Source organism: Sus scrofa, chromosome 1 (genome assembly GCF_054392235.1).
Source record: "Sus scrofa isolate SSC_HxYL_T2T_F1_AM1 chromosome 1, Sscrofa_HxYL_maternal_Yorkshire_Landrace_v2.0, whole genome shotgun sequence".
In the NCBI taxonomy this organism is placed as follows: Eukaryota; Metazoa; Chordata; class Mammalia; order Artiodactyla; family Suidae; genus Sus; species Sus scrofa.
This window is the reverse complement of record NC_139383.1, coordinates 65589992-65615042: the sequence shown is the minus strand read 5'-3', so window position 1 is coordinate 65615042 and position 25051 is coordinate 65589992. Positions and strand designations below refer to the sequence as shown.

At 35.9% G+C, this 25051-nt stretch overlaps 2 protein-coding genes and 1 non-coding gene across 25 annotated transcripts in view; 2 read left to right on the top strand and 1 right to left on the bottom strand.

The window, feature by feature from the left end:
- LOC102160801 (uncharacterized) overlaps positions 1–25051 on the bottom strand; it is a 1256521-nt gene that overhangs the window by 236684 nt on the left and 994786 nt on the right. For 9 of the 23 annotated variants that reach the window (XR_014806239.1, XR_014806258.1, XR_014806240.1 and 6 more), the window contains 2 exons: positions 23704–23794; positions 19385–19509 (listed from right to left, as the gene is read on the bottom strand). The gene's annotated coding sequence lies outside the window, so the exon portion shown is untranslated. Of the gene's footprint in view, positions 1–3957; positions 4141–17967; positions 19510–23703; positions 23795–25051 lie in introns of those variants that run through there. The other 14 variants (XM_084960967.1, XM_084960938.1, XM_084960917.1 and 11 more) reach the window with 4 other exon arrangements.
- LOC106508906 (uncharacterized) overlaps positions 1–25051 on the top strand; it is a 352985-nt gene that overhangs the window by 320715 nt on the left and 7219 nt on the right. The gene's annotated exons all lie outside the window — the stretch shown is intronic.
- On the top strand, positions 17497–17604 carry LOC146406126 (U6 spliceosomal RNA). Its single transcript, XR_014833211.1, has one exon. It is a non-coding gene; the product is annotated as a U6 spliceosomal RNA (small nuclear RNA).

The window sequence follows — 25051 nt, the reverse complement described above, 5'->3', positions numbered from 1 at the left end:
TTCCTTTGACTTTTAATCTCAGGGAAATGAGGGCTTATGATACAGATTTGAGTGCAGGGACATATATAATGTTTTAACAGGATCATTCTTGTTGCAGAAGACAAATGTAATGATTGGACAAGTGGGTTCTTAAAGTTGAGATTATAGGAGGACACGGAGCATGCAGAACATCTTTGCCTAGCCACACTAAGAATCAAGGAGAGTTTGAGGAAATATATACTTTGTAGGTTTCCCCCGATTAAACCCCATGCTATAACCTGTGCCAGTTAGCTCTGTGATATGTGTCCATGACTTCACATGTCAGAGATGAACAGTAACCTAGGTATCCTCCTTGCTTCATGTGGTGACAGACAGGGAGAGATAGCAAAGTGAGATTACTTCTAATGTCATCAAAGTGGAAAGTTGTGGGGAGGCTGTGCATGTTTGGGTACAAGTGGATTGGGACAATTAGGGTCTTACCAGAAGCGTATAAAGTCTGAGATTTTTCTAGATTCTTCCTGATGGGGGTTTGGAGGCTGGGGACAAGGTGTGATTATAAATAATAGGAAAGACTTCTTTCCAAAACTGACAGTTCTAGTCATCAGATTGAAATTGCCTGTCAAGTACCTCATTCAATGAATGAAAAAGGACTTGATCTAGACATGAGACTGTGATATCAAAAAAAAAAAGGAAGGAAATTTAATAGCTCCCAGAAAGGAGGGTGGGATTGGTCACTTAAAAGAATGAAATGTCATAATGGGAAAATAACTCATTAGCAACCCTGAAGATTAGAAGTCAGTTGAGCAACACTTTCAAAGAACTGATAATAAATTTTTAGAATCAGCCAAATGGTCTCTTTATTGTAAAAGGTAGAGTAAAACCACTTCAAGAACACTGGACATTTATTTCCATCACATAATTTCTTAGGAAGTGACTTGAATGTGTGTTCCAGTAAAATATGTGAGAAAACATAAAAGGAGGAAAACATGGGATCCAGGAAATAGTGAATCCAATCCAGAAAAATAAAGATGGAACCTGCAGGATAATGCTACATGGCAGGCCTGGGTAGACATGTGGGACCCCAAAGCAAGGGCTCCTGGAGAAGAGGGTTTCAGAATTTCTAGCACCTTAAGGAGGAAACAAAGTCAGTCAATGTGAAGGGTGAAAATAAGACACTGAAGAAGCACAGGAAAAAAGAAAAAACTTTGTACGATAGGGAGTGTATTCAGAGTATACTATTTTGGATTCACAGCGAATAATATTAAATTATTCATTTTATCTTTGTTAATCTTTATTGTTCTTTGTTGTTCTGAACTCTGCTTTGTCTGAAATTGATACATCTTCTTCAGCTTTAAAAAAATTGTGTTGGTATTTTTCACCAGCTCTTTACTTTTAACCACCTGAGTCTGTATTTAAGGTAGTTTTCTCATAGATGACATGTTTGGTCATTTTTAAAAATCCACTCTCACAATATATATGCTTTAATTGGTGTGTTTAGAGCACTCACATTTAAAGTGATCATTCATATAGGTGAATCATCTACCCATATTTGTAACTTTCTATTTGTTGCATTTCCTCTTTTTTCCCTTTGCTTCTCTCTTTTCCTTTCTTCTGTGGTTTTAACTGAACAGTATTTATGATTTAGTTTGTCTCCCTTCTGAGTATCATTTATCCTTTCCTTAAAAAAATATCATAGTTGCACTATAGTTTACTATTTATGTCTTTAAATAATCTAAGTTCATTTTCATACAACTCAACGCTACTTCACATGTAGTTCAAGCACACATAGTAACCCAAGTATTTCTAGTTCTCCTTTCCTGGCCCTTGTGCCATTGCTGTCATTAAATTTTACTTACCATATGCTGCAGCCACCAAATATAGGGTTACCATTCTTGCTTTAAACAGTTATATTTTAGATAAGGTAAAATTGAGAAAAATGAGGATTTTATTTTACTTTTAGTCATTCCTTCTCTAATGCTGTCTTTATTTTTATTTTTTGAAGACCTTTTTTTAAACCAATAATATTTTTCTTCTCCCTGAAGACCTTCTTTTAGCACTTTTTTTTTTTTCAAGGTAGGTCTACTAACAATGAATCCCCTGTTTTTGTTTGACAAGTCTTTATTTCTACTTTCCCTTCGAAGGATAATTTTGATTTATATATATTCATGGGTTGGTGGTTTGTGTTTCAACATTTTAAAGATTTCTCTCTCTACTCTCTTCCTCTCTTCCAGTTTGCATTTTTTTTTTTTTTTTTTTTTTTTTGTCTTTTAGGACCGCACCCATGGCATATGGAGGTTCCCAGGCTAGGGGTCGAATCAGAGCTACAGCTACTGGCCTATGCCACAGCCATAGCACAGCAATGCAAGATCTGAGCTGCATTTGTGACCTATACCACAGCTCACAGCAACACCAGATCCTTAACCCACCAAGCAAGGCCAGGGCCGAACCCGCAATCTCATTGTTACTAGTCAGATTCATTTTCCCTGTGACACAAAGGGAATTCCCTGCTTGCATTTTCTGATGAGAAGTCTATGTTCATTCTTATCTATGTTCCTGTATGGGTAAGGTTTTCTTCCCCCTCTTGTTTTCTGACTCTGTATATGTATCTTTATTTTATTTTTTTATTTTTATTTTTTGGCAGATATACTGCTTGGTTTTCTCTGAGGTTCCTGAATCTTTGATTTGGTGTCTGTCTCTAGTTTTGACATACTTTTAGCCATCATTACTTCAGATACTAGGTTCTCTCTTTCCTCTCATCTGGTTTTCAATGATGCATATGTTATAGCTTTTAACACTGTCCTACAGTTGTTGAATGAGAGTCTGTTTTTGTTTTTGTCTTTGTTTTTAAATCTTTTTTTTTCCTCCTCACATTTCAGTTTGGGAAGTTTCAATTGACCTATCTTCAAGTTTATTCATTCTTTTCTTAGCTGTGCTGAGTTTACTGATGGTTCTGTTGAAGGTACATTTAATTCTTGCTACTGTGCGTTTTATTTCCAGTATTTGTTTTTAATTTTTTTCTTAGAGTTTCCACCTCTCTGACAATATTCCCCATCTGCTCCTGAATCTCAAATACTTTTCCCATTAGAGTCCTTATATTAATCACACATATTTTAAATTCCCCATCTGATAATTTCACTATTTATGTCATATTTAAATCTAGTTTTGATGCTTGTTTTGTCTCTTCAGAATGTTTTTTCTTGCCTTTTGGCATAACTTGTAATTATTTGTTGAATCTAAACATATAGTATTGGTTAGTAAGAACTGAGGGAAATATGCCTTTAGTATGAAGATTTATGTTCATTTAGCTAGGAGCTGATCTGTGTTTAATATTTATTACAGCTATAGATACCAGAGGCTTCAAATACCTCTAGTGTCCTTGTTTTTGTCCTTTTTTTTTTTTTTGGCTTTGGGACTTTCCTATGTATTTTTTAGGAGGGAGGTTTCACCTTGCAGCTCTCAGCTATGGCCATTGTTATTAAACAGGAGTGTATCGCAGTGGAGTAAGGCTGGTGAGCATTTTGGAGTCCTATGATTAGGTCTCAGGGCCATGGCCTACACAACTTCTCTGTCCCTCTCTCAGTAAGAAAGCATATTTCCCCATTCCTTTCTCTGGCTACAGTGTCCCCAATCTATTTTCTTAAAGCCTGTCCCTGTTTACTCTGTTTTGTTTTTCTTTCTCCTCAAGTGAGACAGAAAGGCCAGGGAGTGGGGATACAGTGGGCAATTATTATCTTCCTCCAGCTGGGGTAACATTTCAGAATTGTGCTATGGTAAGTTTTTATCTTGGGGAGAAGGCTTTTGTTACAGAGAAGGTTCTGAGTATAATTCACAGTCTCTCTCAGATCTTCTCTGGGAGAAGCTAGAGGAGTTCCTGAAGGGAGAGCTTAGGAAAGTATGGGGCTCCTGGAAGACTGGACCTACAGAAATCTCACTTTTACCCCAGTCGACATTCAGCCTTTGGCAATTGGTGAAGATTACCTTTAAATGTTTTGCCTGGGTCAAGGCTCTAGCTGCTCCACTCCCAGGTAAGCAGGTCTCAGCTCAGTATCTCTCTAGATGCACCTGTCTCTCCATATTTTGACACAGTGATTTGCATGGGCACCTCAGCCCTCTGATGGGTCCAGTAAAAGTTGCTGACTTTTGGGTCGTCAAGCTCTTTTGCTGTTGTCAAGATGAGAGTAGTAACTTTTCATCATATGTTGGGACTGAAACTGGAAGCATCTCTCAACTCTACCTCTAATTATAAAAGTATAGTTTAAGAAAACAATATCCAGACAAGAAAACAATTATCCATAATTTACTCACTGATTATGTAGTTGGGCAATCCTCACTCTTGCCCTTTGGAAATTGTTTGCCAACATCTGTATAAACAGAGCTCCCAGGTTATGCCCAGTGAACCATTTCTCATCTAGATCTTGGCTCACTGAGCAGTTATGGTTGTGGTGGTTGTTGTGGTTAAAAGTGAAGTATGGCTTTTGGGCACATAAGACTCTTGACTTTTGTTGACATACATCAAATACACAGATATTTGGAAAGATTCTATATAGTAATTAATATGTTTCTCCAGTTCTTATTTGGATATTTGACTTTAAGCTTTCCCTTAGTCCTCACAATTTTCTTCTATTGAATATTAAATATAGGTCCTAATATATTTTTCTACAAGGAGCAAATAAACATTCATGTATGAATGAATAAATATGTTAGCTACTATTATACCCGTAGCTCCACTTTTCTATTTTTACATAAAAACTTGAATGCTGATATTGCTATAAATAGCAGCTACAAATGAATTTTGGGTGCATTGCTGGCAGGTTTCTGGTATACAAATGAACATGACTTGCAAATAGCAATTTTACAGTTTCTACATATGGAAATTCAGTTCTGTGTATAATATTCTGCTTCAAGGTTTAGAACAAGTATGCAGAGCAATGTTCATTCACACAACTTTGAAAAATGTGTTTGCTTAGCTATTTCAGTTTCTCCTATGGAAGAATCCCAATTACATCAAGCATGACTATGTGCTGAGTCCAAGGTTGCTGTGGGCAAATCAAAGAGATCAGGACAAATTTGGATCCAGTTTAATCCTATGTGGGCTTCTCTGATGGTCTCTTATCACAGTGTTCAAAGTGGATGTATTTCTTACATGTGATTTTAAGGTTTGGAGTCCTGTAACTTTGAGTCATTGCTGGAAAGAAAGTGCCCAGCCTCAGACTGCATATCTAAGCCAAAATGGTACCTTGTACCCAGTACCTGACAATGAAGCATAAGCAAAGATGATGTGGGGGTCCCTTCTGAACCAAGAAGGTTTCCTTTCTCCACACTTCCTTTCCCACTACCTGGGGGCGGAGGACTTGAAGCACTGCTAGATAGCTGCGTCAAAAGATGCTGGGAACTTCATTTGCAAAACCCAACAAATGGAGGAAAATTGCCCGCCAACTAGAAGCACTATAATGTTCTTTTATATGAGTGTGGATAAACTTCATTGGTTGAGCCCTGAAGTTTTGTAGTTTATATACTCAAAGCTAGTATTACCCTACAAAATTATTATTAGAAGTGACAATCTGCTTTAGCAGATACTGGCAGTGTCCCATCGTATTTCATTGGAACAAACCTTTTTTTTCTGAAGATATAATTGATGTACACCATCATATAAGTTCAAGGTGTACAGTATGATAGTTGGTCTTACATATATTGTGAAATTAATAACTCAATAGGCCTACTTAACATCCATCATCTCATGTAGCTATAATCAAAGGAAAAAAACCTTTTTTCCCTTGTGATGTGAACTCTTAGGATTTATTCTCTTAATATATGTCATACATACCATACAGCAATGTTAACTATAGCCATCATATTGTACCTTAAGTCCCTAGGACTTGTTTATCTTATAACTGGAAATTTGTACCTTTTGACTGCCTTCATCCAATTGCCCCTCCTTCCAATCCCACCTCTAGTAACCACAAATCAGATTCTTTTTACCAGAAGCATTTTTTAAAATAGTCCACATATAGGTGAGATAATGCAGTATTTGTCTTTCTCTGACTTACTTCACTTAGCATAATGCCCTCAAGGTCCGTCCATGTTGTAGCAAATGGCAAGATTTCCTTTTTTTTATGGCTAAGTTATAAGCTATTATATAACTATTACATCACAACATATTATATATATGTATATAACACATCACAACTTCATCCACTCATCCATCAATGGACACTTAGGTTGTTTCCATGCCTTGGCTCTTATAAGTAATGCTGCTACGAACTTGTGAGTATGGTATTTAGAGTTCGTCTTTGTTGTTTCCTTTGGATATATTCTCAGAAGTGGAATTGCTGGTAGTTCTATTTTTAATTTCTTAAGGATCCTCCATACCATTTGGAACTATTTTAAAGCATGCTGGCCTTGATTTCTAGCTGCCAGCATCTGCATCATGAAGAGAAGGTCTTTTGTGCCCACAGATAGAAGGATGGAAGCCACAGAGAATTAGTGCCCAGGAGACCTCAACCAGTGGTTGGTTGGAATTAGTTCATAAACACCTTTGTATTTGCCAGTGAAAACTGACTTCATTCTACATCGAAGTTCATGTTCCTCCTTCTATAGGTAGAGTTGTGGCTCTCTTTCCACTTCTGAAAATGGGTTGTGGAGAGCTCTGAATCCCTAAGGTGTGACAGAGCAATTTTCTGTGTCCATGTAGTCCACTGTAATTATTTACCAAACTTTAGCCATTTCCCTATTGATTGGTATTCAGTAATCAAAACTTCCTGAATTTTTTTTTTCTTTTCTTTTTATGGCTGCACCTGCAGCATATGGAAATTCCAGGGCCAGGGGTCAAACTGGAACTGCAGCTGTGGCCTACACCACAACCACAGAAACATTAGATCTGAGACAATATCTGTGACCCATAGTGCAGCTTGCAGCAAGGCCAGATCCTTAACCCACTGAGCAAGGCCAGGGATTGAACCTGCATCCTCACAGAGAAAGCGGGTTCTTTATCCACTGAGCCACAACAGGAACTCTGAAATATGGGTTTAATCAGTATAAAAATTAATTTACAAAAGTTTTCCAGGCCTGGAGTATATATAAACTTCAAATATATGGTTATGGTTTTACTAACACTTTTTACTTCCCAAAGAGCATGTGAAGTCTTAAGTCCAACATATCTTCTTTTGTCTCGAGTTCAGCCATTGGTAGTTTCCTAAAGATTCCCTTCAACGGAATTAGCCTCACTTAATCCAGACCTAATGATTTTCCACTGCCCTATCCTGAGTCTCTGAGATATTGTCAAATCAGTTTTAGGTCCATACCAGGTCCAGCTTACAATCTATGTGGAATGCTGTAAGATACGTTCCTAAAGTAATAACTCTTCCTACAGAAAATTAACGATATGGCAAAGAACACAACAGCCTGATGAAAAGAGAGTGTACTTTAAGTCCAATATTCAGGAAACGTCCCATAGTATAATAGTTTAGAGAAAAATGGTGTTTAGGACAAAGAAGAAAAGGCTTATTTGGGCCTCAGTAATTGTCTTCAAACACCTGAAACGTTCTCTAAGTTTGTTAGCATCAGGCAATCATTTTTTTTTCCTTGATGTTACTATGTTTGCTTAATCTTAGTGAAACCTCTAAGAAATATGCTGCCTATGCATGATGTTTGTGTGTTTGTTAAATTATGATCACAGATCATTACAATGCATTAGATTCTAGCATACTTGATTTGTGTATTTACCTTGCAAAGGTGCTAAGCGAATGTATACTAGAAATAATTTTAAGGTGACATTTGATGAAATTATTATGCTCTATCCTAATTATTTATCCACATGTTCAATTCTTGGACAGAAGGAGTTCTTTTCATTCTCTCCTTCTTAATTCTGATCAACAGTGAGGCAGTTCCTAGGAAAGTTTCATGACTGGAGATTCTAGGCCAAATTTGAGCAGTTTCCTAATTTACAATAAATGATACAGAAGAGAAAAATCATTTTGGTCAAATACAGTTTCTTCGGAAAATTTTCCCCTAACTTCAAAAGTACCTAAAAAAGCAAATCTGAGGAGGATCACATCCAACCTAATCATAACCCTCACAGGGGAATGGATTTTATGTGACTCTCTGACCCTTTGCTTTGAGTTCTCTAAATCACTCAAGTATAGAGCCACAGTGATCTAAGTGTTTCGGTTAAATCATCCGGTTTAAACATTTACATTATGTAAATTTTCAGATAATTAATTGACCATCCCCAAAGACTTCATTTTGCACTACATCAACCTGATTTCTTTACAATTTCAGTGCTTTTATAGTTTTTAGAGCAGTCCCATGTAACGTCCATGTAGGAATTTATAAGCTAAAAAAATTCTAGATTAAGCATCATTTTTATGATCAATGGGGCACTTCAAACACATATTTGATTAAATGCCCTAGATGTACGTTTACGGAGAAGCACACTCATATAGCCCTAGACACTGAATACCTTACAACTTCTGCCAAATAGGGAAAAATAATGAGTCTGCTCTGAAAGCCAGACCCATAGGTAAGCTGCAAGGCATGCTTCTCAAGGGTTAATTCTCAAGTGAACGCCAGGATGTATTCAGCTTCCAACAAGAAGTCTGTGCTGTTAGCCCTCATGTAGGCACACCCCTGTCTTTGGAAAGGTGAAACTGGGCTGAGACAATGTCGTGCACCACTGTTTGAGCAGGATGGAAGGCAAGACGGGTCTTTTCAAGTGTGTGCTGTAAGCCTGAAGGAAGAATAGCAACGTCCTTGGAGCCTTCCAAGGAGAGGCGAGCCTGGCTTGAATAATCAGTGAGCAGAAACCCAAACCCCGCAACTTATCAGGCAAAGGGACATGAAGGCTAGAGTTGCTGTGATGATGCAAATGAAGGGCAAAATGGTACAAATTCCTGACTCCCAGAAGGTGTAATTAGAGAGCGAAGGTAGAAAAACAGCTATCTCTAGAAATGCAGAGCAGATGCTTATGCAGACTACCTCAGGCCTGGGTTAACAGTTAAAAGATATTGACGATTTTCATTCCTCGCCTTCATTTCCTATGAAAGTTTGCCTGTGTTCCAATTGATAATACTAATAACAGATCACAAAATAGACACAGCACGATGTCAATGCAGATGCCATGCACACAAAAACACTTAAAACATCTGAGCCAAAGGAAACCTGGGCCAAATCTGAAAAACATGTCTATGATAATCCATCTAAAATTATGCACATAAAATTCAGTTTGAATCATGTGAACTATTTGACGTTCTAGCCATATGAAACGCCAAGTTCTTTCTAAATACTGTGGTTTGATAATACAAAAATACATTTTACTTCTCTCCCCCTTCTCTTTGAATGGTTTTTCTGTTCTGTATCATTTCTTAACTGACATACACAATGCACACATTTGGGGCAGTTGCCATGGTGTTTCTCTTTACCCTTGGAAGTTAGGAGTCAAGGAGCTTCAGTACACAGTCCATGCAGTACTTGGCTTTGCTGGGATGCAGAATGTGGTTTTTTTCTCACGTACAAAGGCACAGAACATTTCAGCTGTTTTATGAGTCTGCATTAGCCCATAAAACTCTTAATTTAGGCTCGGGTTGTTGGTAAGATGGTCTTATCTCCTGTTGATACTGCTTAAGTTGCCTTCAGTTTTCCTCATGTTAGAGGAAGGTTTTCCTCTTTATACACTTGGCTAATTAAAATAACAAATCTTCAAGCCGTCTTTTTGGGATGCCTTCTTATCACTCTAAACTAATTAAACGGGAGGGGAAAAAAAGAACCTGCTACAACGTAGTAGCAAATCTTTAATCATCAACTATATTTAGTATCTTCCATAAAATAAAAATATTTTATCTTGGACAACTCTCTTTTTCATGGCTGATGTATTGCTCTCTGGGATACTCAATCCTCTTCTGTTCTCTTGTCCATGAGGAGAAATGTCTGTGCCTCTGCTACCAAGTGGACAACAGGAGGAACGGAACTCATTTTGTAGAAATCCTGGGGAATGGAATCAATCCCAAACCCAGTGTCTACGTCCTGAAAGCTAATATGTGAGGGCAATGACATGCTCAGTGGCTGATAGGAAAGTTCTCCCAGGAGGCCATTTTAGCCTATGAATTTCTTGGACAGTCAGGAATGTTACAGATGGTGAAGAGCTGTTGTCCTGTGGAATGAGAGTATTCATTCATTCTGGCTATGAAGATATGGGGCTTCTTTAACAGTTAAGGTTCATGTACATTTTCATTTGCCTGGGATGTTTTAAGTATGGCCTGAATAACTTCTCAAGTGTCATTTCAACCATTTGATATTGTAATGTTCAGCAATTTTGAAGACATCATTTTTTCACTTTCTGGAACCTCAAATTATAATTCCATTCACAGAATCTGACTAGAGAGATGAGATGAATCTTGGCATCAGATTTTTTTTTTTTTTTTGCTTTTTTTTCCCTAGGCCCACACATGCGGCTATATGGAAGTTCCCAGGCTGGGGGTTGAACCGGAGCTGCAGCTGCTGGCCTACGCCACAGCAACAACAATGGGGGATCCGAGCTGCATCTGTGATCTACACCACAGCTCATGGCAATGCCAGATCCTTAACGCACTAAGCGAGGCTAGCGACCAAACCCGCATCCCCATGGATCCTAGTCAGGTTCGTTAACTGCTAAGCCATGAAGGCAACTCCTAGATGTATTTTTTTTTTTTTTTTTTTTTTTTTTTTGGCCACGCCAGCGTAACGTAGAAATTCTGGGGCCAGGGAATGAACCGGTGCCATAGCAGCTACCTAAGTTGCTGCAGTGACAGTGCCAGATCCCTAACCTGCTATGTCACAAAAGAACTCCTGCATTAGCTATGTTATTAAAGAACTTTTCCATCTGGTTGAACTACATACAATACCTAATTGTGTCTTATTTTATAGTATACTGCATTTTCTTACAGAATCTTCCTAATGAATATTCTGAGTTAACCAGATTGATCTGTAGTTTTCCTTGGCTTTATTTTTGAAGATTTTAAGATCAAGCGCAACTAATATGTACAATAAAGCTTAACTGAATAGTTTGAGATGAAGTAAATTAATTGCAGGCTTCAAAATTCAATGAAAAATGAATTTATTTACTGTAGAGTTTGTTCCATGAGACACTCAGAGAGGAATCCATAAAGGAGTTAATTTTTAAGGATTTCAGTGCCTAGAGCATCACGGAGTTAAGTGATTAGTATGAGGCACATTGAGTAGGAGAATGACCAGAATGATGGATTACCATCTGAAGACATTTTGAATAGAAAAGCAGCAAACTGAAAAGGAAAACTAAAGCAAAGTCTCCTGGCATATTTTAGTTGTAGGTACTCTTAGAATATCTTACTGAGGTCAATCTGAGGCTGCTCAAGACAAGGCATGTTGCACCACTCCATCAGTTCTGATGTTAACATCTACCTTCCCTCCACTCACAGTTACTGATTCACCAATGGGAAGGTGGGATTGCAAATACAGGCATGCTTCATTTCATGCCACTTTATTGTGCTTCGCAGATATTGTGCTTTTCACAAGTTGAAGGTTTGTGGCAACCATGAGGTTAGCAAGTCTTTTGTTTTCTTTGGATAAATACCTACTAGTGAAATTGCTAGATCATATGGTAGTTTTCGTTTTTAAATTTTGGAAAAATTTCCATACTCTCTTCAAAAGTGACTGCATCAATTGACATTCCCACCAACAGAGCACAAGAATTTCCTTTCCTCCACATCCTCAAAAACACTTGCTATCTGTTGCATATTTGATAATAGCTATCCTGACAGATATGAGGGGATAGCTCATGGTTTTGCTTTGCATTTCCCTGATGATAGTGATGCTGAGCTTCTTTTCATGTGCTTGTTGGCCAACTATATGTCTTTTTTGCAAAAATATATATTCAGATCCTCTGGCAATTAAAAATTTCTTTTTTGATGTTGAGAGGTGTTCCTTCTTTGTATATTTTGGGTATTAACTACTTATGGGTTATTTTAACCACTTATGGGATATATAATTTGCAAATATTTGCCCCCATTCAGTAAGCAGCCTTTTCATTTTGTTGATAGTTTCTTTCACTGTGCAAAACTTCTTAGTTTGATGAAGTCCCATTCATTTATTTTTGCTTTTGTTCCCCTTACCTGAGGACATGTAACCGAAATGTATTACAAAGGTCAATGTCAAAGAACATACTGCTTATGTTTTCTTCTAGAAGTTTTATAGTTTGAAATACTACATTTAATCTTCAGTATGCTTTGAATTTGTTTTTGTGCATGGTGTGAGAGAGTAGTCCAGTGTGATTCTTTTGCATGTAGCTGTCTGGTTTTCCCAATATCATTTATTGAAGAGGCTGTATTCCCCCCCCTTGTATATTCTTACCGCCTATGTCACAGATTAATTGCCCATATAAGTGTGGGTTCGTTTCTGTGCTATTTTGTTCTATTGATCTATGTGTCTGTTTTTTATTCTCCAGTACACACACTGTTTTTGATTACTATAGTTTTGTAGTATAGTTTGAAATCAGGCAGCATGATATCTCTAGCTCTATTCTTCTTTCTCAAGATTGTTTTTGTTACTCTGGGTCTTTTGTGGTTCTGTACAAATTTTAGAAGTTTTTGTTCCAGTTCTGTGAAAAATGCCACTGATATTTTGATAGGGATTGCATTTGAATCTGTAGATTTCCTTGGTTAGTAATATCATTTTAAACATCAATTCTTCCAATCTATTAGCAAGGTATATCTTTCCATTTCTTTGTGTTGTTTTCAATTTCTTTCATCAGTGTCTATAGATTTCCAAGTATAGGTCTTCTATCTCCTTAATTAGATTTATTCCTAGGTATTTTGTTCTTTTTGGTGCAATTGTAAATGGAATTGTTTTCTTAATTTATTTTTCTGATAGTTTATGGTTAGTGAATATAATGTGTATAGAAACACAATGGAAACTTCTATATATTAATTTTTTGTCCTCCAACTTTAAAAAATTCATTGATGAGTTCCAATAATTTTTTGGTATCTTCTTTGGGAATTTTATGTGTAGTATTATGCCACTGGCAAAGAGTGACAATTTTACTTTTTCCTTTCCAAACTGGATTCCTTTATTTATTTTTCTTGTGTGAAAAAGCATCCTTGCTGTGGTTATGAGTTCCAATACTATGTTGAATAAAAGTGGTGAAAGTGGGCATCCTTATTTTATTCCTACTATTAAAGGATATGCTTTCAGCTTTTCACTACTGAGTAGGATATTAGCTGTGGGCTTACCATACATGGCCTTTATTATCCTGAGGTATGTTTTCTACTATATCCACTTTGTTGAGAGCTTTCATCATAAATGGGTGTTGAATTTTATCAAAAGCTTTTTTGACATCTATTGAAATGATCACGTGATTTTTATTCTTCAATTTGTTAATGTGGTATAAAACATTGAATGATTTGTGGATATTGAACCATCCTTGCCTCATTAGGATAAATCCCATTTGATCATGGTGTATGGTCCCTATATGTATTGTTGGATTCAGTTTGCTGTTATTTTGTTGAAAGTTTTTGAATCTATGTTCACATCACCTCTGAGGAATGCCCTTAAAAACTCACACTTATTGAGTATTTTATATACCAATTATTGTTCTAAGCTTTATATGTGTTAACTCACTTCATCCTGAAACAACTCAGTGAGTTAGGCACTATTATAAACCCCACTTTACAGACAAAGAAAATGAGGCATAAAGAGGTAATTAACTTGTCCCAAAGCACATATTTCAAAGGATTTGATCTCAGCAAGACTTGCTGTAGAGCCCACCGTCTTAAATATGTACTACATTGCTTTTATCATAATATAGTGTCATATTATTTAGTATCTATAGGATAAATCCTTTCTAAATTATCTATAATCCTTAGAGTTATCGAGAATCTCTCAAGTCTGTGGATCTTCAAGGCATTGAGGAGAACTGGAATTAACATGAATGATTTGTCAGACATGAAGTTAAAATTAATTTTTGAACTTTAAGCCATGAAGCCTACATTACAGTAAATGGACAATTGAAATTAATAGATTAAAAACCACTCTAATTACAATTTCACTTCAAAATATATAACAATGCCCACCAACAAGTAGCTCAAAATGGAAACATCAAACTTTTTTTTTTTTTTTTTTTTTTTTTTTGTCTTTTTGCCATTTCTTGGGCTGCTCCCACGGCATATGGAGGTTCCCAGGCTAGGGGTCTATTCAGAGCTGTAGCTGCCAGCCTATGCTAGAGCCACAGCAACGCGGGATCCGAGCTGCGTCTGCAACCTACACCACAGCTCATGGCAATGCTGGATCGTTAACCCACTGAGCAAGGGCAGGGATTGAACCCTCAATCTCATGGTTCCTAGTCGGATTCATTAACCACCTTGACACAACGGGAACTCCCAAACAAACAGTTCTTTATTGTATGTGATGACAGAGTTTCAAAATTTTTATTGGAAATGGAAGTAATAAGATGTTGGGAGTTCCCACTGTGGCAGAAGTTGTAGCTGTGGCTCAGAGGCCTGGAAACTTCCATATGCGGTAGGCATAGCCAAAAAGGAAGATGTTGTTAAGCCTAGTCTGTTTGAAATCTCTTCATATACAGAGTGGACACTCAGTAAAGGATTTTTGAAAGAATGAATCTAAAGTGAGTTAGCTTCTGCCTGCTTTTTGTGAAGATATTCTCCAGAGATCTGTTTTTAATGAAATTTGGCATTTATAATCAATTCAGGCAATTTCCTCTGAGTCCCTGGAAATACACCTTCAGACCATATACCATCAATTAAATTATTTTTTTCTTCATTTTTTTTAAACTTGATTTTGATGTGTTATAAGCAATCAGCTACCCCAAGAACATGCTATTACTTTATAATTACAAGTACAGTACTCTGTTGCTGATTTAATAATATGTTCCTTAAGAAGTACTGACAACTTTTAAAAATTAGTGATTCTACTTTAGTAACAGCACTGGGCCTATTTCTCATCTTACTCTGAATCTGGAAGAGCTCAGCTGAGCCAAAATGAGCACTGAGGGAAGTGAGAAACAGTTTCATCAAGATTTGCTTCATTATAAAAGAAATTTTCAATTCTACATCCAATATACTCAAACTGTAAATGCTTCAGGACCAACCAAGTATGAGATATTGCTCTAAGAACAGCCACTTCATTGATTTTAAGAGTAATGTTCAGGTAGATTTACTTTTCCAAAGAAACTAAATAATACTTTCTGGTCTTCACTTACAAAATTAAAACTTGCAATGATTCTTTTAAAATTTATAACTTGAGTATTACTGAATCAGTGCTTGGAAGGGAAGCCCAAATTACACTTAGACAACAGTTATTTCTGTAATCCAGGGAATATCAATTTTGAAAAGAAGTAACTTTCTACTTTCTTTGTTGATATTTGCTATGTATATATACTGATCTTCAATTTCTTTCTTTTTTTTTTTTTTGTCTTTTTGTCATTTCTTGGGCTACTCTCATGGCATATGGAGGTTCCCAGGCTAGGGGTCGAATCGGAGCTGCAGCCACCGGCCTACGCCAGAGCCATATCAACATAGGATCCGAGCCACGTCTGCAACCTACACCACAGCTCACGGCAACGCCAGATCCTTAACCCACTGAGCAAGGCCAGGGATCGAACCCCCAACCTCATGGTTCTTAGTCAGATTCGTTAACCACTGAGCCACGATGGGAACTCCCTCATCTTCAATTTCTAAGAACAAAATTCAAGACTAAGTGTTTTGAAACTTTACCAATAATCCAATTTGATGTAGCACATATAAGAAGATGTTATGGAAAATGTTTCAGATATGAACCAAATTTAGATATCTGGATATTGTAAGTCAATCACCTATGAGAATAGTTTTCACTATTCAATTTATAGATATCTCATGTATACTTCTGGACCACTTCTTGCCTAAGGGCATATTACTCAGAAAACTAGCTACCAAAGTGTAACATCAGCATGTCAGCCAGCCCCAAACCCTTGAAACGTTTACAGTCATTGTTAAATCCAGACCATTGTGTAGCTGAGATAAATGTGCCATTGATATTATATCCATGCTCTTTAAAACTGCTTTCATTGTCTTTGTAAACCTAAGCAACAAAACCAAAAATGAACATCACCAGAACTAGATGATAAAACTGTCTGTACTGGGTTAACTCACTTGCTCAGAAAGATGAGTATTGTATATCAGAAATGAGAAAGGTTAGGAAGGAGGTGGACATTATTAATAATTCCAGTACGAATATGTCCCACTGAGAGTTGGTAACCCCTGGCTCTAACTAGCACAGATACAGTGATTGGAGATGAGCTTTCTGTATGAAACAGTGAAACAGTGGCATCAGCTTGAAGACACAGAGAGAAAGCCAGAAATAGAGATAATTCTGCAATGGCTATAGCTGTATGCTTGCTAAGAAAAAAAAAAAAAAAAAGGCTTCTGATCAAATCATGCTTACATTCCATGTGAAATAGATACAAACATTGTGATTCTTTTTATCTAATTTTATAAAGGACCTCTCTACATAACTGAAGAGCTTTCTAAAATATAGACATCAGGAGTTTCCTGGTAGCCTAGTGGTTAAGGATCTGTCATTGTCACTGCTGTAGCTTGGGCTAGAGTCTTGGCCCAGGAACTTTTGCATATCATGGGCATTGCCAAAAATAATTAAAAAAAAAATCTCGATATGGTTGTGAAATGTGGAGAGTAGATTAGTGAGTCTCAATTTAGTGGGATGAGCCCATTAAAAATGTGAGTAGAGTGAGGTGATCTTGTCTATCCTTATCTGATTGAATGTAATTTTGAATGACTTAATAAATTAATATTTCTAGGTATCCTGGGGAGGTTTTGAGATAAAAGAGAGTATGAAAATGAAATGGAACTATCATTAGATGCTCCTATTATAGTAACATAAAGTAGGTTACAAATTGTTTTATATTCACTAGTAGAGGAAATACTCTTTTATTACAAAATTTGTTTACTTCCTTGAAGGTGGGTACATCTGATTACTCAATTTCTGTGCCTATACTTTACTATCTTCAAGTTAAATCATGACCAGTTTCCCTTCAGCTTTAAATGCTCTCTTGGCTCTAATGTCATCTTTAACTTCATTTTATATTCCTTGCCCATAATAAAGTCACCTTTTTGGAGGTAAAGTTAAGAAGACAGGCTATGTTTTAGCATTCGTAGATCAAATGTTTAACTGATACCCAATATTTATTTAAAAAAATTTAAAAATAATATTATGTTACATATATTTTTAAAAGTTAATAACTACTTTTTAAAGAGTAAATATAGAGTAAAATTAGTTTTCATTTGCTCACTCCTCTCATGCATTTCTGGCTCTGCCACTAATTACCAAGTCCTATGACTTTCTGGGAAGTATTTCAGGCCTATAGGCCTGTATTTCCCTATCTGTAAAATGGGAACAGTGGGATTATGGTGTGTTAAGGCTCTTCTATGGTACATTTTATTAAGAAGCCTTTTAGAACACTCTGATACCACACTATTAATTTATAAATTTAAAATATAAACTGGGTGCTCACTTTGGCAGCCATATACTAAAATTGGAATGATACAGAGAAGATTAGCATGGCCCCTGCACAAGAATGGCACACAAATTCATGAAGCGTTCCATATTTTTAGACCTGAACAGACATTTTTCCAAAGAGGACATGCAAATGGCCAAACAAGCACATGAAAAAAGGCTCAACATCACTAGTCTCTAGGGAAATGCAAATCAAAACCACAATGAGAAACAAACTCATACCTGTCAGAATGGCTCTCATCAAAAAGAACACAAATAGCAAATGCTGGCAAGGATGTGGAGAAAAGGGGACTCTTGTACAGCATTGATCTGGATGGAAACTGATACAGCCACCCTGGAGATCATTTCTGAGGTTTCTACAAAAACTAAAACTAGAACTACCAAAAGACCAGCAATTCTACTGATGGGTATGCATCCAAAATACACCAAAAACAACAACTTGAAAAGATACATGCAATCTAGGGTTCACAGCAGCTTTATTTACAATAGCCAAGATATCAAAGCAACCTAAGTGTCCATCCATAGGTGAATGGATAACATTGCACAACATGGATGGACACAAGGGATATTATGCTACATAAAATAAGTCAGACAGAGAAAGACAAATACTGTATGATATCACTTCTATGTGGAATCTAAAAAAATCTACAACAAACTAATGAATATAACAAGAAACAGAATCACAGATATACAGATAAAACTAGTGGCTACCAGTGGGGAGAGGGAAGGGGGAGAGGTAATACAGGGAGAGAGATTAAGAGCCACAAACTATTATGTATAAAATAAGGGACAAGCATATATTTTGTGACAACAAGGAATATATCTGATATTTTATAAGTATAAACAGAATGTAACTTAAAATGTGAATCCTTATATTTTACATGTTTAATTATTATAGTCATGTGCATCAACTATACTTCAAAAAAACACATAAAATATGAATTGAAAGATAAGGATAATAAAGCAATGGAAGATGATAAGAAAAATAATTAAATAATTAATGGTCTCTTCCAACTTCTTTCTTACAACAAAGGTGTTCTGTTTGTTTCCTGAAACACAACAGGAAGACGTCTCATTTCTTCCTCACTGCACACAGGCAGTATAGAGACTCCAGTTCACTATCTAACAGGACACTGGGGCAGGCACCCTTATGATGTGAAAGTGTTGCTTCTTAAGAAATCAAGGCACTCTCATCATGCAACCTTACTTCTCTCAAGTATTTTTTTTCTTAATTGCAAGAGGTGGAGGTGATGCCTGTGAAAATGAAGGGGGCAGGAGAAGACAAAGAAAGCCTTCAGACAGCAATATGAGCCAAACACCACAAAATGGGTGGCTTTCATCAGCACAAATTAAGAATCTTCCACTTAGGAAAGGCCCAGACATCCCAGCACAGTGTTACTGAGCTGGTTCTCTGCTGAGAGCCTCCCAGGACCAAAACCAAGGTGTTGGCAGGTCAGGTTGTATAGAGGCCCTAGGGGAGACTCTCCTACCAAGCTCACTCAGGTTGTTGGCAGAAACCAGTTCCTTGCTGGATGTCATCTGGAGACTACCCTTAGTTCCTGAAGACTCTCTCTGGTCCTTGAACATTGGTCTTTATGTCTCAGAGACAACTCTACCGTATACAACTTGGAACATCCACACACAGAATACACAGAATACAATTCAGCTGTGCAGGTGGGGCAGGCTTACACATGAAACTGCATCCTGAAATCATCATCTTGTGGGTGTGGAATCATAAATGGTCTGTAGACAGAAGCTCTGAGAGTACAGTATAGAATTCCCTGTTCTTCATCTCTGGGGTGCCAGAGATTCAAACAATGGAGTTGGAAGATGGTTCCACTCCAGTCCAGAAGAACTGAACCAGATAAACTCTTACCAGACATTTATTATGCTGACAGTCATCGATGTCAAGTACCAAGGTGATTCAGTTAGCACTTGCCGGACCAGAAGTACCTTCAAAGGAAATTGATATCTTGTCCGATGGCAAGATCCTGGATGGCTCTGATTTAAGAACAGGAAGGAGGAGAAAATGAAAACAACAATAATACAGTGTTTAATAAAAACAATCAAAAGAGGTAAAGAGAACATTATTCTGAGGCCCAAGGAAGATCTGAAAATAATTTATTACAGAAATCTGAAACCACTTAAGAAAATTATGTGACAGCCTCAGCATTAAGCAGTAAGACACAGCCTCTAGGAAGCTGCTTTATTTTGCAACCAGATAGAATTTAGCACCAGAAAGACAAATTTTTGGTAACACTAGATATATATGTGTGTATGTATTTGTACATATGACATATTCAACCAAATATGTTAATTTGTAATACAACACACACACACACACACACACACACACACGGGGTGTGTGTGTGTGTGTGTGTGTGTGGATAGAGAGATATATTCAAGAAGAAATCTCGGGATTTCTTTAGCTGTTATTTGTTGGTAAAAATTCCTTCAACAGCATTTGACCCTCATTTCTAAATTTTAAAAATAAATTCCTACAGAATTAGAAATAAAAGAACCATTACTATATTTTTTAAATTATCTTTAAAAAGATTCAAAATTATATTTAATTAAAAACAAGAATGCTTGCATGAACTCCCTTGTCAAGGCAATAAAATATAATGCTGAAATAAGAGAAAGCAAGTTTTTGTCATTATTTGCAGACATTATGACTATTTAAATAGAAAACTCAAGGGAATCATTGACAAAACTCTGAGAATTAATGTTAAAGTTCATTACAGTGATTGGATAAATAATTAAATGGCAAAAGTTGATAGTTTTCCTGTATAGCAGCAATAACCAATTAGAGTACATAATGAGAAAAGGTACTATTCACATAATAGTAATATCTTATTAAGAAATGCACATAATCTGTATGAGAAGTATAAAAATACTTTCCTAAGCAATATAAATAAAAACTTCAATACAATAGGGATAGAAACTGTGTTTCCATAATGGAACACTGGATTTTGTAAAATATGCAAATTGTTTTCAAATTAATTATAAGATTAATAAAATGTTACTTAGGACCATGATAAAATAATTTTAAAGTTTATTTGGAAGAATAAATAGGTAAAGATATCTATGAATATTATGGGGAAAATAAATCACATATTTAAATATATTAAAAGAGATGTTTAAGTATATTGCTATGCTAAAACACTCTGTGGTTCTGATTCATGAAATTACAGTAAGATTAATAGAACAGATAGTATTTCAACACACTAAATATATACATAATAATTATATCATGGCAAAAATGAGAGTGTACCATGAACCAAATGATTACAAGATGCAGGTTTTTAAACAAAAGGTTCTGGTAGAACTGATTACTGGGTGAAAAGAAAGTTAAGGCCCCACCCTATAGTATATGTACATTAAATATACACCTTATGGAAAAAATAAATACACAAATAAGGCTTTTAAAAACTGAAAGAAAGTATGTATGGTTTAGCTTTTTATGAAACCAGTGCTCTAACCCCTGAGCTATGGAGCCTCAGCCGGTTTAACTTTTAAAAAAATGATCTTAGGGGAGTTCCTGTTGTGGTGCAGTGGAAAGGAATCCAACTAGTATCCATGACGATATGGGTTCAATCCCTGACCTCGATCAGTAGGTTGGGGATCTAGTATTGCCAGGAGCTGTGGTGTAGGTTGTAGACATAGCTCAGATCCCATGTTGCTATGGCAGTGTATAGGCCAGCAGCTGTGGCTGCAGTTCGATCCCTAGCCTGGGAATTACATATGTTGCAGTGTGGCCCTAAAAGGCAAGAAAACAATCTTACGACAGGCAAATATTTTCTACATAGGGTCACATTTCTAAGAAGCATTAGTCCTATGAAATGCTTTATGAACATAGGGATCCATGGTCAAATATGTTCTATAAAGGCTGTATACTCTATTCTCTCATTGGAAATTCAGTGCATATCGACTTCCTAAGAGCACAACATTGTGAAAGAAAATCACTTAAATTTATACATCTTCACTTCCTCCAAACTTATTAGGCCATATAATTTGATTTATTTAATGAAACTTTTTCAAAACCTAGTGTTTCAGAGATTAAACTTTGGGAAAAGTTATTCTAAGTATAAAAATACTGGTTGACATACTGATTTTAAAAACATCAATATATTTCCTTAACAATGTTAAATTTTTGTCAAGAAAGTCATAAGGCAAATTGTTGAAAATATTTAAAACAAAAAAGGACAACAGGTTTATATTATGACTATATTTAAGATATTTAAAATATATAGAGTGAAAAGTACCCCAATTAAAAATAATTAAAAGACATAAGAAGAAAATCCATGAAAGAAACAGAAATGATTAATAAATATAGGGCATTTTTCAACTCACTGAAAATGAAACAAAGACAAATTTAAGCATCCATAAAACAAAATACCATTAGTTTTTCTAACACCTGGACAAGAATATATATCATAGTTAATAATGAAATTTATAATAATACCAGTATGTATAGTACCTAATTATTTATGAGATTCTATAAAATATTTTAAATGAATTACTTTATTTGAAAAAAATAAGAATGCAAAAATGCCAAAGGTTAAGGAAGAGGAGAAATATACATTTGGACATAGTACTGTAATTTGTCGAACTTTCTAAGGGCTTTTGGTAACTAGTAGAAAGAGAATTAGAATAATTAACATACTTAAATGCAGTAAAATTTTAACTTTAGATTAAGTATAAAATAATAAGAGTTAGAACAAAACTTATAAATGATGATATTTAAGATATTGTGTGTTAGGGTAAGAGTTGGAATCATACTAACTATAGGCTATTAAATAAATGACTGGGTAAATCATGATATTTTCACTTTCTAGAATATTCTTCAAATGCTGTCCACATGTACAAATCCCAAGAAGTTTGATAAATATGTGCTGTTTTCAATATATAAGCAGAAAAAAGCAATCTCTGTTCCTTTTTATATTTCTTCAGTATATTTATTAGACAGAATATGATTTAATTATACATTTACCTCCCATAGCAGTGTGGGTGCATTGCTCACTCTTATTATTTCGAATTCTATTCCCTCAGTCGGTGTGTAAGGTCATAGGGACTGGGAATTTACAAATAAGTATATATGAAAACATGGTCATTGACCTTATTGATCTTCCAAAGAGAAAGAAAAGGAAACTTGTCCTAAATTTTCTGCAACTTTCCATAATGTGTTTCCAACTCAGCAAAACACTCATTAAAACTTGGGCGACTTCTAAAGGTAAGCAGCAGTAACACAAAAATAAACAATCTGTGAGATTGTTTTCATGCTGGGAATTGTTTCTTTGGTGACATTCTATATCTTGAACAATAATTTGGGGATTCAGGAGAATTATTAAGAGAGTTAACTAGTACAAAAGAATAAAACCTACCTTTTTTTTTTCATCTCAGGTAGTATAGAATTTTGAAATTGCCAATAATTATTACCTACCAGAAATGAGAAATCATAATTTTAAAAGGAAGCCCCATTGATAAGAATTGCAACTTGAATGTAAAACAAAACCTGAGACTCAATGCTTTGTCACTAGGTGACACTGATGGTAAAAGGCCCTGTTACCCAGTCATTCAGAAAAGGCATTCTTTGAGGATAATTGTGGAGACAGTGAGATGAATGAAATAAAGAATGAATAAGCCCAACAAAGGAAAAAGGTTAATGTTTTCTGAAGGCAAGTATCATATCAATTTAAAAGAAAATCAGCGTTAACTGAATAACAGGTTAATCTTTTCAAAAGGAAAGATATTTATCCTGAAGGGCCTAATTGTTTTGGTTGAAAGAATGCTATTCCCTGGTCCTTTACCCACACAAGACTGAGTCCCTAGACCTTAATCCAGGTGTTGCTGTTTATTTCCAATAGCCTTCGGCGAAGATACTTATCCCCTTTGCCTCATTTTCTCCATCTGTAGAATGGCAGTAATGATCCATACCTGTCTTTCAGGAGTATTATGAGGCTTAATTAGTTGTTTGTAAAGTACTTTGCTGATGAAGAACTCGGGGTGTAAACGCTAAGTGCCATTATTATTATGGCAATCTTATGTTCTGTGCATCATTGCATTTTTTCTTTTCAAAGTACGGCAATTTTCCATCTGTCATTTGTATTTCATCAAACAAAAGCCAAATTCTTGAATTTTCTCAAATTGCCCTGCTAAGAAATGCATCTAAGTAAGAGTCTCAAGACCACATACCAAGTTCCTTGAGGCAGTCTCTCAAAATTCTACATGAAGCAACAGTGTTGCTTAGTCCACGGTACAACTATTTCCAGAAATGCCCATGGTCCTGCAAATATGCAAACATAAACACAAAATCAGTAACGACTTGGTTTCTGATATGATCAGAGCTATATTTGATCCCATAAAGTAAAAAGCCATTTGAGGGATGGAGAGTCTGCTTACTTCCCCTGCTCACTTCCTCCCTCCCTCTTTTTCTTCTTTCCTGCCCTCTTTCTTTTAAAAATACAGTCAAACAAAGCTATTTAGTATGAACTGGACCTGAATTCACAAACAGTTTTTTTCCTCTCATGTCTAGATCATAGTTCACTACTGTGTCTTGCCTTTTTTTTTTTTTTTTTAAACACGGTTTTTCCAACCCTGTTTCTCTTCTGTTTGGGCCGACTTTGCTACAGCCAACAATAAATGGTGAGCAACAAATAAAGACACATTACAGTGGGTCTACGCACAATCGTCTCCCCAATCCATGTGCTTGATAAATGTCCTGTTTCAGCTAAAAAAGATGTATAACGTTTCCCTTATACTAAATTTAGTGGTGAAAATCTTTAATAACTAAAACTGACTATAATTTCCTCCTTTCAACTGTTCTATTTCAAGGTTTCATAAATCCTTTTTATTGATTAGTTTTACACAGAATGTTGTAGAGCTCTAAACACAAGAAATTAAACTGAGTGGCAGGTGGATTTTTTTTCCATGGTCTTTCAGCTAACCCAGCAAAAAGGAATTTTAACGTGATTGTTGACTTTGTGAGCATTTCTTCTTTTTAATTTTTTTGGTAATTTTGCTACCGTGTGTGTGATTTCATGCCACTTAGTTTCTACTCTGAATTTAATTGCAGAAAAAAATAACAAATACCTTAAAATACTAACTTTCATTTTTGCATCTTCATAGTTTATCATCTGCATTCACATGTTGGTATATTATCTCATAAGGAGAAATAATGAAATTCTTCATCAATAGTATTGGTATATAATTATGAAACTGGCTTCAGAATGGAAAGTCTGGAAAAGTCTTCTTCATGGAAGTTTGGCAAGAGATTTTTCCACCTCCCTTGTATATGGGAAAAACATGTTAGTTTTGATTTAGGTGATAAATACACTCTTCCAATAATATTCTTGAAGAGGAAAAATATTTTCTATTAAAATAACACCCAACATGACCCAAATAGTTATAGGTTTTTTAGACACATTAAAAAAAGGGATTACAGATGTTTGAAGCAATTTGCAGGTCTGGCTTAGAAATTCCCTTATTTATTTATTTATTGTCCTGCAACTGAAGGAGAAGAGATAATTTTTCAAAAGAGGAA